This window comes from Callithrix jacchus, chromosome 8 (assembly GCF_049354715.1).
Source record: "Callithrix jacchus isolate 240 chromosome 8, calJac240_pri, whole genome shotgun sequence".
Lineage (NCBI taxonomy): Eukaryota > Metazoa > Chordata > Mammalia > Primates > Cebidae > Callithrix > Callithrix jacchus.
The window spans coordinates 51,711,408-51,726,513 of NC_133509.1; the positions used below are offsets into that span (position 1 = coordinate 51,711,408).

Sequence of the window (15,106 nt, forward strand, 5' to 3'; positions counted from 1 at the left end):
CCTAATTTAAAATCCAACATGCTCCAAAATTCAAAACTTTTTGAACACCAACATTATACTACAAGTTACCCTAAACACCCTTTTTCATAACAGTAAATAAGTGTAAGAAAATGATTGCTTATCAGTGGCATATAAATTCAGAGTCAGAAATGATAGTGGTGTCAAACAACCACAGATTGTCTGCATAGGTGGCTGAGATAGTAACAGCTTTACTTTCTGGTGGTTCAGTGTACACAAACCTTGTTTCATGCACAAAATTATTAAAAATATTATAAAATACTATCTTCAGTCTATATGTGTAATGTATATATGAAGCATAAATGAATTTTGTGTTTATATTTCGGTCCCATCCCAAGTATTCCAAAGTATTCTAAGTATTCCCAAGTATTCCAAAATCCAGAAATATCCAATGGCTGAAGCATTTAAATTCCCTAGCATTACTGATAAGGAACACTCAACTTGTATATACCCACATATATTTTCAAACATATATAATTTCTTATATTTTATCTTGCTTGGTTCTACAAAAGATATTAGAATAAAGATACAAGAACTATTCAGAATGCAAACATACATAACCCCTAGTTTATATTGGCAATTATGGACAACAATTATTAAGAGCTAATTAACGGAACTACTTTATTTGTTTCAACCTATTTTCATTTACTACATAATTTTTAATTTACTAAATATGTACATATTGTATATATATGTAAACATAATAAGGTTTCTGGAATGGAATACTTGCAGATCCATTCTGACATCAACATCCAGATTGCTGTCTTTTATTTCTAGGAAAACCACAAGTGTGATACAATGGCACAGGTAGGAGTATCCTGATGGTGGTGGTAATTCCTAGTCTTCCCAGAGATGCTGCAGCCAAGTAGCACGTCACTGCAGTGGCAGAAGAACCATTTAAAAGGAAGAATTTTGCTTTGAAGACGAAAGCTAAGGATTTTCAAATGGAATGTGAAGTTGTGGCATCCAGTTCTGTTTCTTGTGCATCAGTCCTCATCTCTTTGCAATGAATGTCACCTTCTACCTCCTGAACTGTTGTACATAGGACTCTACAGGACATGATAACTGTATTTGTACAAGAAGGGGGAAGAACCTAAAATTCACCAAGCTAAATTATTGTGTTTTAGAATATTTTATTTCAAAAGACAACAGTTCTGCAACCAGGTAAGAGGACCATTAGACGGGTGAAGGGAAAGTACAGATTGTGGAGCAACATCATATATGTTCATCAGAGAGAGAGAATAACATAAGCAACATGGGAGACTTTTGCCCCTATCCAGTCAATGAGAGTATAGGATGAGAGATAGGAATCCACTCTTCCCACTGTTGTTCTCAGTTCTTTTATATTTTCTGTGTGAACCTCTTACTACTCTATGAGTGATTCCAGAGTTTAAAGCAATGCATTTTTCCTACTCTGTAACCCTCTTTATTATATTCCAAACCATGTTTAACATATAATGCTGCACACATTATGCAGTGCATATTAGTGAATAGGTTTGTGTACATAGTACCATGAACACTATTCTTTAGAGATGACTTACGGAATTTAAACCAACCCCAGTGTAAATCTGGCTTCATGCTCCACACACATAAGTGAAAGTGAAAATGTCATCCCCCACACTAACTCTGACTCAGAGGGAAGCTCCACCATTTATGTTCCAGGAATATTTTACAGAAAGGGCTTTGATTCATAGTTCTAAGAGACAGAAACACTACAGTGTGCTCTTGGCATATTTTACTGTGTAGCTAGAGCTACCAAAAAAGGGTCGGAACCAAGAGACACGTTTCATTCTCATCATGCAAGTCAGGCTCAAGAGTCAGAACATTTTGCTGACCAACTGGTTAATTTCCCATTTAAGCAGCAATAGAAAGTTCTCAGTCTTCCCAGGCCAATGAAAGTTTTGATTTTTATTGGACCACCTTCATGTAAATGACACTGACTGACAGTTGATTCAGAACAATCAATTCCAATTTGATGTACTATTCCTTTATCAAATTAGCCTAAATTGCATGTGAAGCCTCTCAGTGGGTTTTAAAATGCAGTTGTATGTCAGACCTTGCTATAGGTGCATTTGAATTCAATATTTGCAAATTAAATTTTACTTTGAACATTTTATGGAAGTTAGCTTTTAAAATGCATTTCCTACATCAGATATTTCTAAAGCCAAATGAATAACTGCCTGCTCATTTATCTTTTTGTTTTAATACAGATTTTGATATACTTAATTTGTTTAAAGCAAAAACATTTCTAGAACTAACATTTACTCTTTAGGAATTTTGGTGATTGATTGTTTCTTTGCAGGCAAAACAACGTAATAAAAGTTATGTCCCACCAACACTGTGGTATTATTATCTTTACACTGCACGGAAGCGGGAGCAAGGCATAGATGCATCTGGTTGATTCCAAGATCAGTCACCTGGCTCCTTCATGGATGGTAAGGTAGAGAATCTTTGTTATCTGAGTTCTGGTTCAGTGTCCTTTTCACTGCTCTACTGTCTACTGCAAGAAGAAAGAAAATAGGTGTATGGAAAATAGAGAAGTGGTTGTGTACCATGTAAGTCATGAGAAAGCCTATCAATGACTTTGAAATCAGCTCATAAAGGGAAAAACAGAGACTATACTCGTAAATTCAGTGCCTAATTAACATAAATCTTTTTACAGCCTTGGGATTTTCCGTGGTTTAATCCTTCATGAAATAAAATGCCCCATAATAGCTTATAATGCACCATCCTGTGGCAGCTTTAGTTTTGGGGAAATGATACATATGTCTTCACAAAACAAATAATTCAGAGCATATCTCTGTATACTTGTATACTCATTTTTAAGGGCAGTGTCTACACATTCACATTTTCATGAATATGAATATGAAACATTGACTAAACCATATTAATTTAATTAATATAAAACATGGTGCTCTGATCTATGCTGCTGATCCCAGCATTTATTTTTCCTTCACTTAGCCTGAAACAATACTAGAAGGAAATTCAACTGGAAAGTCTCTAATACATTTAAAACATTATAAAATAAAGCAATGAAAATGTGACAGAAATAAGCTCCTCTCATGCAGGAAGGAAGGAATGAACACAGAGCCTGACAGAACCTGATTGTTGTTCTACTAGGAGTAGTATTAGAGAAAATATCAGCCTGGTAAAATGTATTTCCTTTTTGCATCTTGCCTGCTTAGCTGCTGACGTTCCACAGTCTCATATTATTCTCTGAATAAATCATACTCATTTTGTTTAAAAAATTTTTAACATACATTTAAATAGTGCAGCTTCGTGGGGAAGAGGAACTGTGCTGAGCTGTGTGTTATACTAATGGCATTCAGTGCAGAATGAGTCATCATGGTTTTTATTTATTCATTCATCCTTGGATCCTTTTAAAAGTCTCCAAGGCCCTAATGACCATCATCATTATCATCAGTAAAAACTGCGTTCTGGTGAAAAGGCAATAGGCATTAAATTTAGAGGTAGCATTAAATTATCTGTAAAGAGGACTTGAAATAGTACTACATGCATATTCCTAGACACAATATACTGAAAGCTCATATAGTAGCAGTCAAGCAATCTTTTTATAAAGTTTGTGATTAAGATATTCTCTTCTCTTTTCAAGGCAATATCATTTAGCTCAGGAGAAAATAAAATATAGGCCACTTTCTATGTTCCAAGTGTAAACACTGGAAGTCAAAGGTTTCAGCCATAGAATTTTTTTAATTATAAATAAAACCTTTTAAAAATTATCAGTATTAAAATTTTATTTCATGCATTTTCCCTGCCTACTACAGTTCCTTGAATGTAATAAACATTGTCTAGTCAGTGAGTGAAAAAGCACTAAGAAGAGTTTTAATAAACTTTGTTAAGTCTTTTCTGTCTCAGACATACTTTAAATATTCCAATGTTATTCAGTAAGCTAATAGAGGGCTTACTTCTCATGTAATCTCCAGGACCAGAATTAAACTAGATCCACAGGGCCAAAATACAATCATTCAGGATGAACTTAGCGTGGCATCTGAAAGTATGAGGAAACGAGTACCTTGCGGTAAATAAAGAGCACTATTACACTTGGCAGTCCTCATAACTTTCCCTTATCCACAATCCCATCACAATTTCGATAGTTGGTGAAGTTCAGAAAGCTATCAGGAAGAGAGAGGACTAGAGAAGTTGACTTCTTAGGTTTATGGAGACATTGTAGGTTACTTCAGAGTGTTCTAAATTTGAAGCAAGGCTGAGTTAGAGATCATTATTTGCCATATATAAATGGTTCTTTCTATTAAACTATCTTATCTAACCTTACACGTTGCCAGATGTCTGATATTGAAGCAGGTGGTCAGGTATTTTGTTTTGTTTTTTTTTCTTTTTTTTTTTAAAGAGACACGAAATCTCTGTGTGGAACAGAATACCATGTAATTTGCAGTATAACATTTACAGGCTATTGCCAATGAATATTCTAGCTCTATGAATGTGGTTCTTTTTTAATTTGGTCAAAAAATATTTTTAATTGAGAGAGAGTAACATATGTTTTTGAAAACAACTGACAATCGATTCAAAGCCTCAATGTCCTTTCCATAAAATGGAAGTGCTAGCTAGCCTTGTTCACATGTAGGGTAATTATAGTAATCAATTGAGACCATCTATGTGAAGGCATTTTTGTTCATTGCTAGGAATTGTACCAATCCAAGTTGTTGCTGTTGCTCTTTTTGTTATTCTTCTGAGTCTTCGGTGGTTTTAAAAAGGATAAAACTGTGTTTTCAATCTTTACCATATTCTTTAATAAACAGGCTTTTGTTTGCCCCCAAATTTTAAAGGATAATTTAAAACTATGTCTAGTTTTATTGTTGATTGTTTACATAGATTTCCCTAATCTGGATATATAGTGAGGCAGAGGTCGTTAAAGAGAATTTGCTTGCATTGACACTCTAAATTCTTCTGGTCCTTCAGTACTTCTACCAGAAAATGACTTCTTTAATCACAGTCTTTCCTGTTGCCTCTTGCAATGTCTTCTCTCTCTTAAACTCCTCTTCCCTGCTGCTTCAGAATGATAGGATTTTCTCCCTCCAGCATGCCCCACCTCCCTTACCAGAGAAGATTGACCAATGCCTCATCTCAGTAGCAGGCTGATGATGGGGTCTCCTTCAGAAAGAGTTCTGCAATTTGACATTTTTTCATCATCCTTTTTATTTTAATCCTTAGCATTACAAGTACTCACTTTTTAAAAGAACTCTGAATGAAATGTATGTAGTTTCTTTTGCATTCTTACTACACTGATAGTATCTTTATTATCTATTAACTGTCTATAAAACATTAATGGAGGCCAAAACAGGATCTTGTACTTCTATGGTTCATGTTTTTGAGCTGGAAAAATTATTCTTAACTCTTAGTATTACAGGAGAGGGAAAACATCTTTTTCCTTCTACCCGTCTTAGTTCTTGAATGGGGCTCCTTTAATTTAGGAGATTAATAGGAAAAAGGCATATAAATTTATTTAACATAAGTTTTTTGTGACACAGGAGGCTTCATAAGGAAATGAAGACCCAAAGAAATGGTTAAATCTGACGATTTTTATGCTAGGTTTGATGAAAAGTGGAAAGTCATGGAAAAATGGGTTAGGACAAAGAAGATAAGTATAATAAATGAAGGGGAAGACTAGGAAGGCCTGTTAGTTCTGATTCCCCTCAGTGTCCCATATTCAGAGGTCAGAATGCTCCTTTACTCAGGGTTGAAGGAGGGTACCTCCTGTATGAGAGGCGTATAACCTGCTTCACGAGAGAAGGACAGAAAAGGCCAGAGAGAACTTCCTATAGTTTCTCAAATTCCTTCAGCTTAAAAAATTCAATATGCCAAGGTACCATAGTTTGGCATATCATATCCTGAAACCCATCAGTTTCAAAAGTGAAAGAATGCTCTGCACTGTCACCAAGTGTAGCATGTATGTTAGGTAATTCAATCTTTTTAGTTACCATAAGAAAGCTGCCCCCAAATTAACTGATACTATGTATAACAGTTAAAACTTCATAGGCATTTCGAATTGTATTGATAGCTGGGAGTTTCTAGACAATTCAAAATTTTCTAAATCTTGTATACTCTATAGCTTCTGAAGCAAAATTGCCATCCTGTAATTTAGGTTGTTCAGAATTATGTACTAAGATTAACTGGCAAAGTAGACAGGGTCTTCTAATTACTGATCACAATGACTTAAGAAAACATGTTTAAACTAATTAAAGGTTTAAGTAGTGTTTGCAGTTGAAATAACTTCTGGGCTCAGCATTTGCCCAGTTCACCACACTAGGAACAAAATATTCTAATCTTCCAAAGAGACTAAATTGAGTGCTGAAAAATTCAGCTTCATACGGTATCTACAAGTATATTTATATAGAACTGAAATTAATTATGTAGAATAATTTGAGTTTCAACACCTATAGTTACGGAATTTGGAAATGTAAAAAACAGACAGCTCTTATTGTTATTGATATATTTGAAAGCTTCACCACCAAACCTCCTCTTCAGCAAATTTTTATATGGATTTTTAAAATGTTTCTTTAAAATTAATTTTAGTTCTCTGTAAGTAAATCAAAATCTTCCACCAAAGTGAACCGTAGAATAAGATGAGACATTATTTCAACTGTACAAAACTGAGAATTCAATCTGACAGATATTCATTGGGGCACATAGATTAATAAGACAAAATCCCTGCCTGCTTGCAATTTAAGTCTTAGAATAAATAGAGGGTGTGCAATGAAGGTGTCAGACTGAGAGCTCAACTCACTTTGTGTGGTGGCTACTGTATTTGGGTGATCCTAATAGTCCTAAATATTAATCTAGAAGAAGGCCAGTAGAGCAATTCTTATCATCCAGTCTTTTACCCATGGTTGGGATAAGCCTCACTTTGGAGAAAATGTTATATATGTAAGTTTACCAAACAGGTAAGCTTAAGGGGAGAAGTGAATTTATTATTCTATTACAAAATAGGGGGGATGGTCTCTTTCCTAAAAGATTCATTAGTAAGGTCATTTAACTAGCAAACACCTGTAGTGGCATTAACATAGAATCAATTTTGCAAAAAAAAATCAATTTACATGTAATCTTCCAAAAGTGACAGCCCATAAGTCCAAAGAATGGCAATGATTATAGAGTGAACATTTCATAAGATGAGAACATCTCTCAAAAGTTGACATATTTGGTTGACATTCACTGTTAAACTGACAGTATACCTGATCATTCCCACCAAGCCAGAAGTGTAGGGTAAAAATATGGCAAGGGACCCTTCTAAAATTTGGCTTATTTTTCCACCTACAGAAACACTATATTATTACAACTCAAAACAGAATATGGGCAATAAAATACTTTTATAGCAAACTGTTAATTTAGATTGAATACATTAAAAAATAAACAAACAGTTGCTGACTGCATAAAGGAGAAAATTTCACTGCTGGTACTTAACAGTTTTTTTTTTAAGAAAGCAGTGATTTTGCCAAGTTTCATAGTTCAGGCATTAGAGCTCTGCCACTGCTCCAAAAAAATAAAAATAAATAATAACTGGTTAAATTAGTGTTTGGGGAAATGGATTAGATTGTAATGTATGCAAGCAATTAAGCAACACTGACTTGATTCACCGTGATGTCTAAAATGGCATTTTAAAAAATGGAAGTAGCTAAATTTGGCCCTGATAAAATATATAGCAGCAATGGGTTAGGAATTTTGCAGTTTTGCCCAAAGAGTCCAATCAAACAACCCATATATTAGGTGGCCGTTAACATGCTGGCAGCTGAATTTTTTACATCAGTTTCCAAGGTTGCGCAGTAATTACATCTACTGTGAGTCATTTTTGCAGCATATTTTATAAAACTTTTACAGTTTGCTGGGAAGTGATTATTCAAAGTCACCTTTTATAGATTCTACCGTGAATATTAGACAATTCTTTGAAAATGTTAATGTTTACCACTCGCATTCCTTCTGGTTTAAGTGCAGCTGGTATTTGAGGGTTTAGGTATATGGGTAGAACTTCCTTTTCTTTGTAGACCCTCTGCTCCCTAGCATTGCTAGTTTATGCTCCCACTGAGCTACTGCCAGAACAAAATAAATCCAGTTGCCTTTTGCTCCTCAAGGCCAACCAAGCAACCATGGAAAGAATTTGTTGTTCTGAGCATTTGTCCTAGCATGTCATTACAAGGTAGTGATGAGCAATATCATGACCAACGCAGTCCACAAAGGGGTGGCTCATTTAAATTGCTGACGAATTTAGATGTAAATTTTTGTGCTTGCCCTTTTATTCTTATTCCCAATTATATCCAGTGAGTGCCCAGAGATGTATTTGAGGCTGTGATTGGATAAACTACTTAGTATAACTTTTAGATCCACTGCTTATTAAATCAAATATGCATTAGCTTGTTCTATTTGCATTAGTACATTTTCACAGCCAAATGAAAAGTCCTGATTGTTTCTTCAGATTAATATTTTAAATATATCTTACTGTTGTGTTTCAGGATGGCATTATAATAATTTTAGGCTATAAAGGCCAGGTAAGAAAAATAACAGGTTGCATTTTAGGGAATGTTGCATGATTTCACTTCAGGTCAATATAAGTGTTGGAACGGGGAATCAGTATTGGAATTCAGTAGGAGGATAGATAAATGGCAGTAAAACTCAGGCTCTATGGAAGTTTAAAAACTAAAAGGAAGAGAACAAACTACTCTTGTTTTCTGGGGTCAGTAGCAGTCTCAGTACAAACTCCAGCAAAGCACAAATAGCATGTGATATCTCTAGCTCAAAAGATGCGGGGGTCAGAAGATAATAGTTGGCAGAGTAGAACCAATGTCTTTCATCTTTCTGCTCACCAAGGATCCAAAAAGCAAATGCAATTGTGTTTTCTCCATTTTCCTCACTCTTTCACCACGGTAGTAAGCATGTTTGTAAGCCTTGCTGACTCCTCTATCTTTGCCTTGAAATCTATTTACAGGGTCTGCATGTTGTGACCATTTGCTTGTGGGGGTCCCTCACTTCCCCTCATTCAAAGGAGAACACATTTTTGAAATCAGATTTTAGACCTTAAAATTTATAAATAGCAATTTCTACGTTTTTAGAAAAGCATTTGAAAACTGCTTATTTATTCAATGCATATCTAGAGAGGGTCTACTCTTGGGTAGGGGCTCTTGTTAGCAGTGTGGGTTCGGTGGTAAAGACAAACATGTCTTGATGGAGTTTACATTCTGATGGAAGAGAATTGATTAAAAAACACTGTGAGTGCTGTGAAGAGAAAAAAGCAGGGTAAGGGGGAGATAAAAACAAGGTATTCACTATTTTAGATAAAATGTCTAAGAAAGGCCATTGTGAGGAAGCCACATTCATACAGAGACCTAGATGAAGTAGGGGAATGAGTCTCACCAAGCTCTGAGAGTAGAGTGTTTCAGAAGAACTAACTAGCTGCTGCAAGGCTTTGAGGCAAGAATGCAATGAACATGCTTAGAAGCAGCAAATGCAGCTAGAACAGAGAAAATAAACAAAAAATTGGAAGGATGGAGATATAAACAGTGGCCAGATGATGGAGAACATTTGAGATGCCACGTAGGCAGCTGGATTTTATTCTGAATGTCCTGGGATGCCATGAACTAGTTCAGGCAGGGAAAGTAGCATTTTCTGACACACCTTTGTAAAATATCTTGGCTGCTGTGTGGAGAATATTATGTAGGAAATAGGGTTGGGCATACTAAAGAGTGGAAGCAAGGGGATCCATTAGAAGACTGTACTGTAGTTTATGCCAACAATGTACATGTCTTGGGCTACATTAGTAGTAGTTGAGGTGGCAAGAAATAATCAAGATGCAGGATATATATTGAAGACTTGATAGGATTTTTGATGAATTTGGATGAGGAATGTGGGAAAGAAAATCAAGGATGGGTTCTGGCCCTTTAGCCAGAGCAAGTGCAGAAATACTGGTGCCACTTATCAAAATGGGGTAAGCTGGGGAGGAGCAGTTTGGAAGGCAAAGAGGAGTGTATCAGTCAGTTTGGGCTGCTGTAACAAAATACCAGCAACTGGATGCTTAAACAACAGAAATTTATTTCTCACAGTTCTAGAGGCTGGGAAGTCCCATATCAAGATGCTGGTTGATTTGGCACCTGTTGAGGACTGTCTTGCTGGTATCTCTCTCTGTTTTCACATGGCAGAGAGAGAAAGTGAGATAGAGAGAGAGAAAGAGAGAGAGAGCTAGCGAGCTAGCTCTTGGTGTCTCATCTAAAAGGATACTGATCCCATCAGACCAGGCCCTCACTCTATGACCTCATCTAACCCTAATTACCTCCCAAAATTTCCATCTCCAAATACTAACATATTGGAGATTAGCATTTCAACATATGAATTTGGGGGAGACACAGTCTATCCATAACAGGGAGATATGATTTTGGTCATTTTTCTGCTTTTATTAACTGCAGATGCAGGTATGTCTGTCAGTCACTCAAGTAAACATGAATAGTTAAATACAGGAGTGTGGAGCTCAGGGAGAGTTTGAGGTGGGAAGTATAAATCTGGAAGGCATCACATAAAGATTTAAAACCACAAAAGGGATATGAATACCTAGGAAGTTGAAGGAGGAAGAAAAATGCCAAGGACTGAAAGAGTTGGTGGATTTAGTAAGGACACTAAGAAGAAGTTCCTAAGGCAACAAGAATACTAGCAGAGCATGTGTCTCAGAAACCAAAGAAAAAATAATGCGCTGAGAGAGAGAGGAAGCTTAATTGTGTCAAATGCTGTTGATGGGTCAAATAAGAACTAAGAACTGGCCTCTGATCCTAAGCGAATTAACACAGAACAGAAACCCAAATACCACAGATTCTCACTTGTAAGTGAAAGCTAAATATTGAGCACACATGAACACAAAGATGGAAACCATAGACATGGAGGCCTACTTGAGGGAGTTGGGTGAGAGGAGGGTGAGGGTAAAAAAACTACCTATTGGACACCCAGGTGGTGACAAAATCATCTGTACACCACACCCCAGCAACATGCAATTTAACCATGTAACAAACCCACAAATGTGCCCCCAAACCTAAAATAAAGTTGATAAGAGGAAAAAAAAAAAGAATTGATTATGGGTTGTAGCTAGAAGGAGAATGCTGCGGATCCTGATGAGAATGGTTTCTGTGGAAAAATGGAGAAGACAGCCTGAATGGAGTGGCTAGAAAGAAAAGTAAGTTAAGAGGTAGATATGGAAAGCCTAGACATGGAAGCCTTTTGAAGGTTTTGTTGTACTGCAAGGTAGAGAGAAGAAATAGGACAATAATTGGGATGTGTGGTCTAGAGAAGAATTTTTTTCAACTTTTAGTTTAAATGCAGTGGATACATGTGTGCATTTGTTACAAAGGTATATTGCATGATGTTGAGTATGATTGAACCCAGGGAGTGGGCATAGTACCCAATACACAGTTTTTCAAATCTTCCCCCACTTCTTCTCCCCTCTTGCATTCTCCAGTCTATGGTTTCCATCTTTATGTCCATGTGTACTCAATGTTTAGCTCCTTCTTATAAATGAGAACATGAAGTATTTGGTTTTCTGTTTCTACATTAGTTTGCTTAGGATAATGGCCTCCAGCTGCATCCATGTTGTTGCAAAGGATGTGACTTTTTCTTTTTTATGACTGTGTAGTATTCCATGGTGTTTACTTATCACATTTTCTCTATCCAGTCCACCACTGACGGGCTCCAGGCTGAATCCATGTGTTTTTTTTTTTTTTTAATTGTGAAGAGTGCTGTGATGAGCATGTGTCTTTTTGGTAGAATGATTTATTTTCCTTTGGATATATATGCAATAATGGGATTGCTGAGTCAAATAGTGGTTCTAAGTTCTTTGAGAAACCTCCAAACTGCTTTCCACAGTAGCTGAACCAATTTACATCCCCACCAACAAGTGTATAAGTGTTTCCTTTTCTCTGCAGCTCCCCCAACACCTGTTATTTTTTTTACTTTTCAATAGAAGCTATTCTGACTGCTGTGAGATAGTATCTCTTTGTGCTTTTGATACTATTACTCTGATGGTTAGCGATAACTAGCATTTTTTTGTTTCTTGGCCACTTGTATGTCTTAGAGAAGAGTATTTTTTAAATGAGAGATACTGTAGCCTGCACTTACGCTGATTCAGTACAAACTGAAGGTATAAGAGAAAGAATAGCTATAGGAGTGAATGGTCCAGAAGGAGTGAGATGCATTGCATAAGTAGAGGAGTTGGTCCTACATAGGAACATGGTTCCCATCATAAAGGAAGAAAACACAGAGTACACGGGGGTAGATTTTATAGTGGGAAAATAAAGTAATTCTCTTCTGATTTCTCAATCTTGTATTGGAATAAGAGGCAAGCTGAGAGTGAGGAGTAGAGAGAAATGTTGGAAGTTGGAGGAAAAAAGAAAGGGTATGGGTGTGAAACACCAGCTTAGAAAAATAATAGTATACATTGACTACATAAATAGAGTGGGACGGCTGAAGCCCCATTTAGGTCAGTGAGTATAAATTTAAGATGAGACCAATGAGTGTTTCTCTATTTAAAATGAACTTAGCCTATGTTTTTGCCTAGCCAACTTTACTATTTGGTGCAGGCAGATAGTAGGTGGAGGGTTGGATTTTTAAAGAGGATTAGGGTTTTTCTAGGTGAGTAAAGTCAGAGGTGAAGTCAGAAGTAACAAGACAGAAGAGTTTTTTGTTGTTGTTTTTTTTTCCTGTTTTATTATTTCCAGTATTCTTTTGTTAAAACCAATTTCTGTAACTAAAACACATTGTGTATGCTGGTATGTAGGCGTTCAATTTTTTCTTAGTCATGCCATAACTAAAAAATTCAAAAGCTGAAAAATAGCTTTCCCAGCATAAGTACTATAATTTGTTCTATCTCTCACTTACTTAATTCAAGTTGAGGACTCTTTTTAAAATCCTTTCTACCAGTTTTTCTAGTTTTTCTTATATAACAGCATAAGCTGTAGAGAAATAATTATGGATGTTATTAACATTGGCACTTTTGAGTTTCAAAACAACTTGCTGTAAGAATGTTTAGAAAAATACTTATTCATAAAAGGGAGTTTGTTTAAAATGAATAATATTACATTTGCTGAGTGCATATAATTCCCTAATTCCATGAAACCATTAGCAAATTTAATTTTATTGATGAAGATAGCAATGCAAATACTGATAAATCCCTCCTAAATGCTTATATAGCCAAACAAGGTATAAAAATAAAAATCTTAGTTCATTCGAGAGGTAGCCTTTTGTTCTCACACTTCTTTTTCTCATTTCTGCCCTACCACTTCCTTGAGAAAGGGACCAGGATGCAAAATAGGAGCACACAATAAAGAATAGGGCACTACAGAAATGCAGAAGACAGGAAGGCATCACAATAGGAGCCTAGGCAATGGCAGAAGTCTCTTCCCTTCTCCTGCCTGGTTGGAATATGGTAGTATTTAAGTATTACCCAGGGATTCTAAGACTGAAAATGAAAGCATTTTTAATACTAAAAAGAAAAGAGACTATAGGCCAGGCACAGTGACTCACACCTGTAATCCCAGCACTTTGGGAGGCCAAGGTGGGCTGATCACGAGTTCAGGAGTTCAAGACCAGCCTGGTCAACATAATGAAACCCCATCTCTACTAAAAATACAAAAATCAGTTGGGCATGGTGATGTGTGCCTCTAGTCCCAGCTACTCTCAAGAGGCTGAGGCAGGAGAGTCGCTTGAACCCAGGAGATGGAGGTTGCAATGAGATGAGATCATGCCATTGCACTCTAGCTTGGGCAACAGAGTGAGACTTTGTTTCAAAAAGAAAGAAAAGAGAATATAAATCTAGAAGATCTGAAAAGGACTTTTTTTTTTTTGGCTGGCTTGTTTTGGAGTCCTTCTTAGTATATGCCTTTGACATTTGATTGCTCCCTATTCAGCCTAAAATTTAAAAGCAAGCCTTTCTTTCTCTAAGCTCTTAGTTTAAGAGGGAGAATGAAGAAGAACATTTTTAATTCCTTTCTTCATTGTCCAATTTGTTTACAGAACAGAAATGGTCACTAAGATTCAGGGTCGATATGATATTCATAATTAAAGAGTAGAAATGCAGTAGAAGCATCCATCCTCTGTGTCTCTCATTATTAACTTGATTGTACATGCATAGGAGCATAAGAGCAAGAGGGAGCCTCAACACTAGGTATGTGGGCAGGATAGAAAGAAGATGCCAGAAGTGAGCGGACAAAGTACCACAGCCTAGTCTCTGAGACCTTCTGTTTTAATAGTCTCATGTAAACTTGTCTGCTTATTTACCATAGAGGGGCCTTAATTTCTGGGGGATAGAGGTGCTCATGGACCTCTTTAAGAATCTAATAAAGGCTATGACAACTCCCCCCCAAAGATTTTACACATACACATTAAATTTTGAAAATAGTGTCTATCATTCATGAAGCCAAGATTAGAGATAACTGTGTTACATGATCTTAAAAATGCAAGAAAACCTGTAAGTTATTTATGAAGTTCTGAATTTGATGTGGTATACAGTGATGTCAAGTATATTTTTGGGAAACAACTTGATTCTCTTCATTAATTTGAAAGGTTTATACACAGAAACAGAAAAACTAGAGCAACCCCTAACTAAAAAGTTTATAGTATTATAAAAGAAGACAATCAGAAACATTCTCTGATATTTTTAAGGCCCAAAAATCTGCATTCACCCTCCTCAGCCTCAGTCCTATCCAATGAAACAGATTGTGTAGTGAATCTGGTTATTCAAAAATCAATTTACAAATCCAAAATTATAGTAGTGTCTATCAAGTACTTCAGAAGATAATGTTGTAAAATCTCCAAAATTAGTTAAAAGAAAATCTACAGATTCAGGTCGTGTAAACTGGATGTAATGTCTAAGCTGTGGTGCTCAGAAAGTTCTAACTCAGTGACAGACAACTCCCATAAATGTGCAGGTCAACAGCTAGTTTCCGTAAACACAGAGCACCTATACCTGTTTCTCTATTCATGGCACACTGGGTCTTTCCTGTGCATTAGATGTCAAATAGCAATTGTTGGGGCAAAGGAAAGAGAGAATAATCAGATCAAGACAAAAAAAATCTATGTCATCAAATTGAAT

At 36.2% G+C, this 15,106-nt stretch overlaps 1 long non-coding RNA gene across 3 annotated transcripts in view; it reads left to right on the plus strand.

Annotated features, from left to right (window-relative positions):
* Positions 1-15,106, plus strand: part of LOC144577358 (uncharacterized) — a 282,043-nt gene that overhangs the window by 156,896 nt on the left and 110,041 nt on the right. For all 3 annotated transcript variants that reach the window (XR_013521050.1, XR_013521051.1, XR_013521052.1), the window contains 2 exons: positions 796-1,182; positions 2,321-2,453. This is a non-coding gene — a long non-coding RNA (uncharacterized LOC144577358). The remainder of the gene's footprint in view (positions 1-795; positions 1,183-2,320; positions 2,454-15,106) is intronic.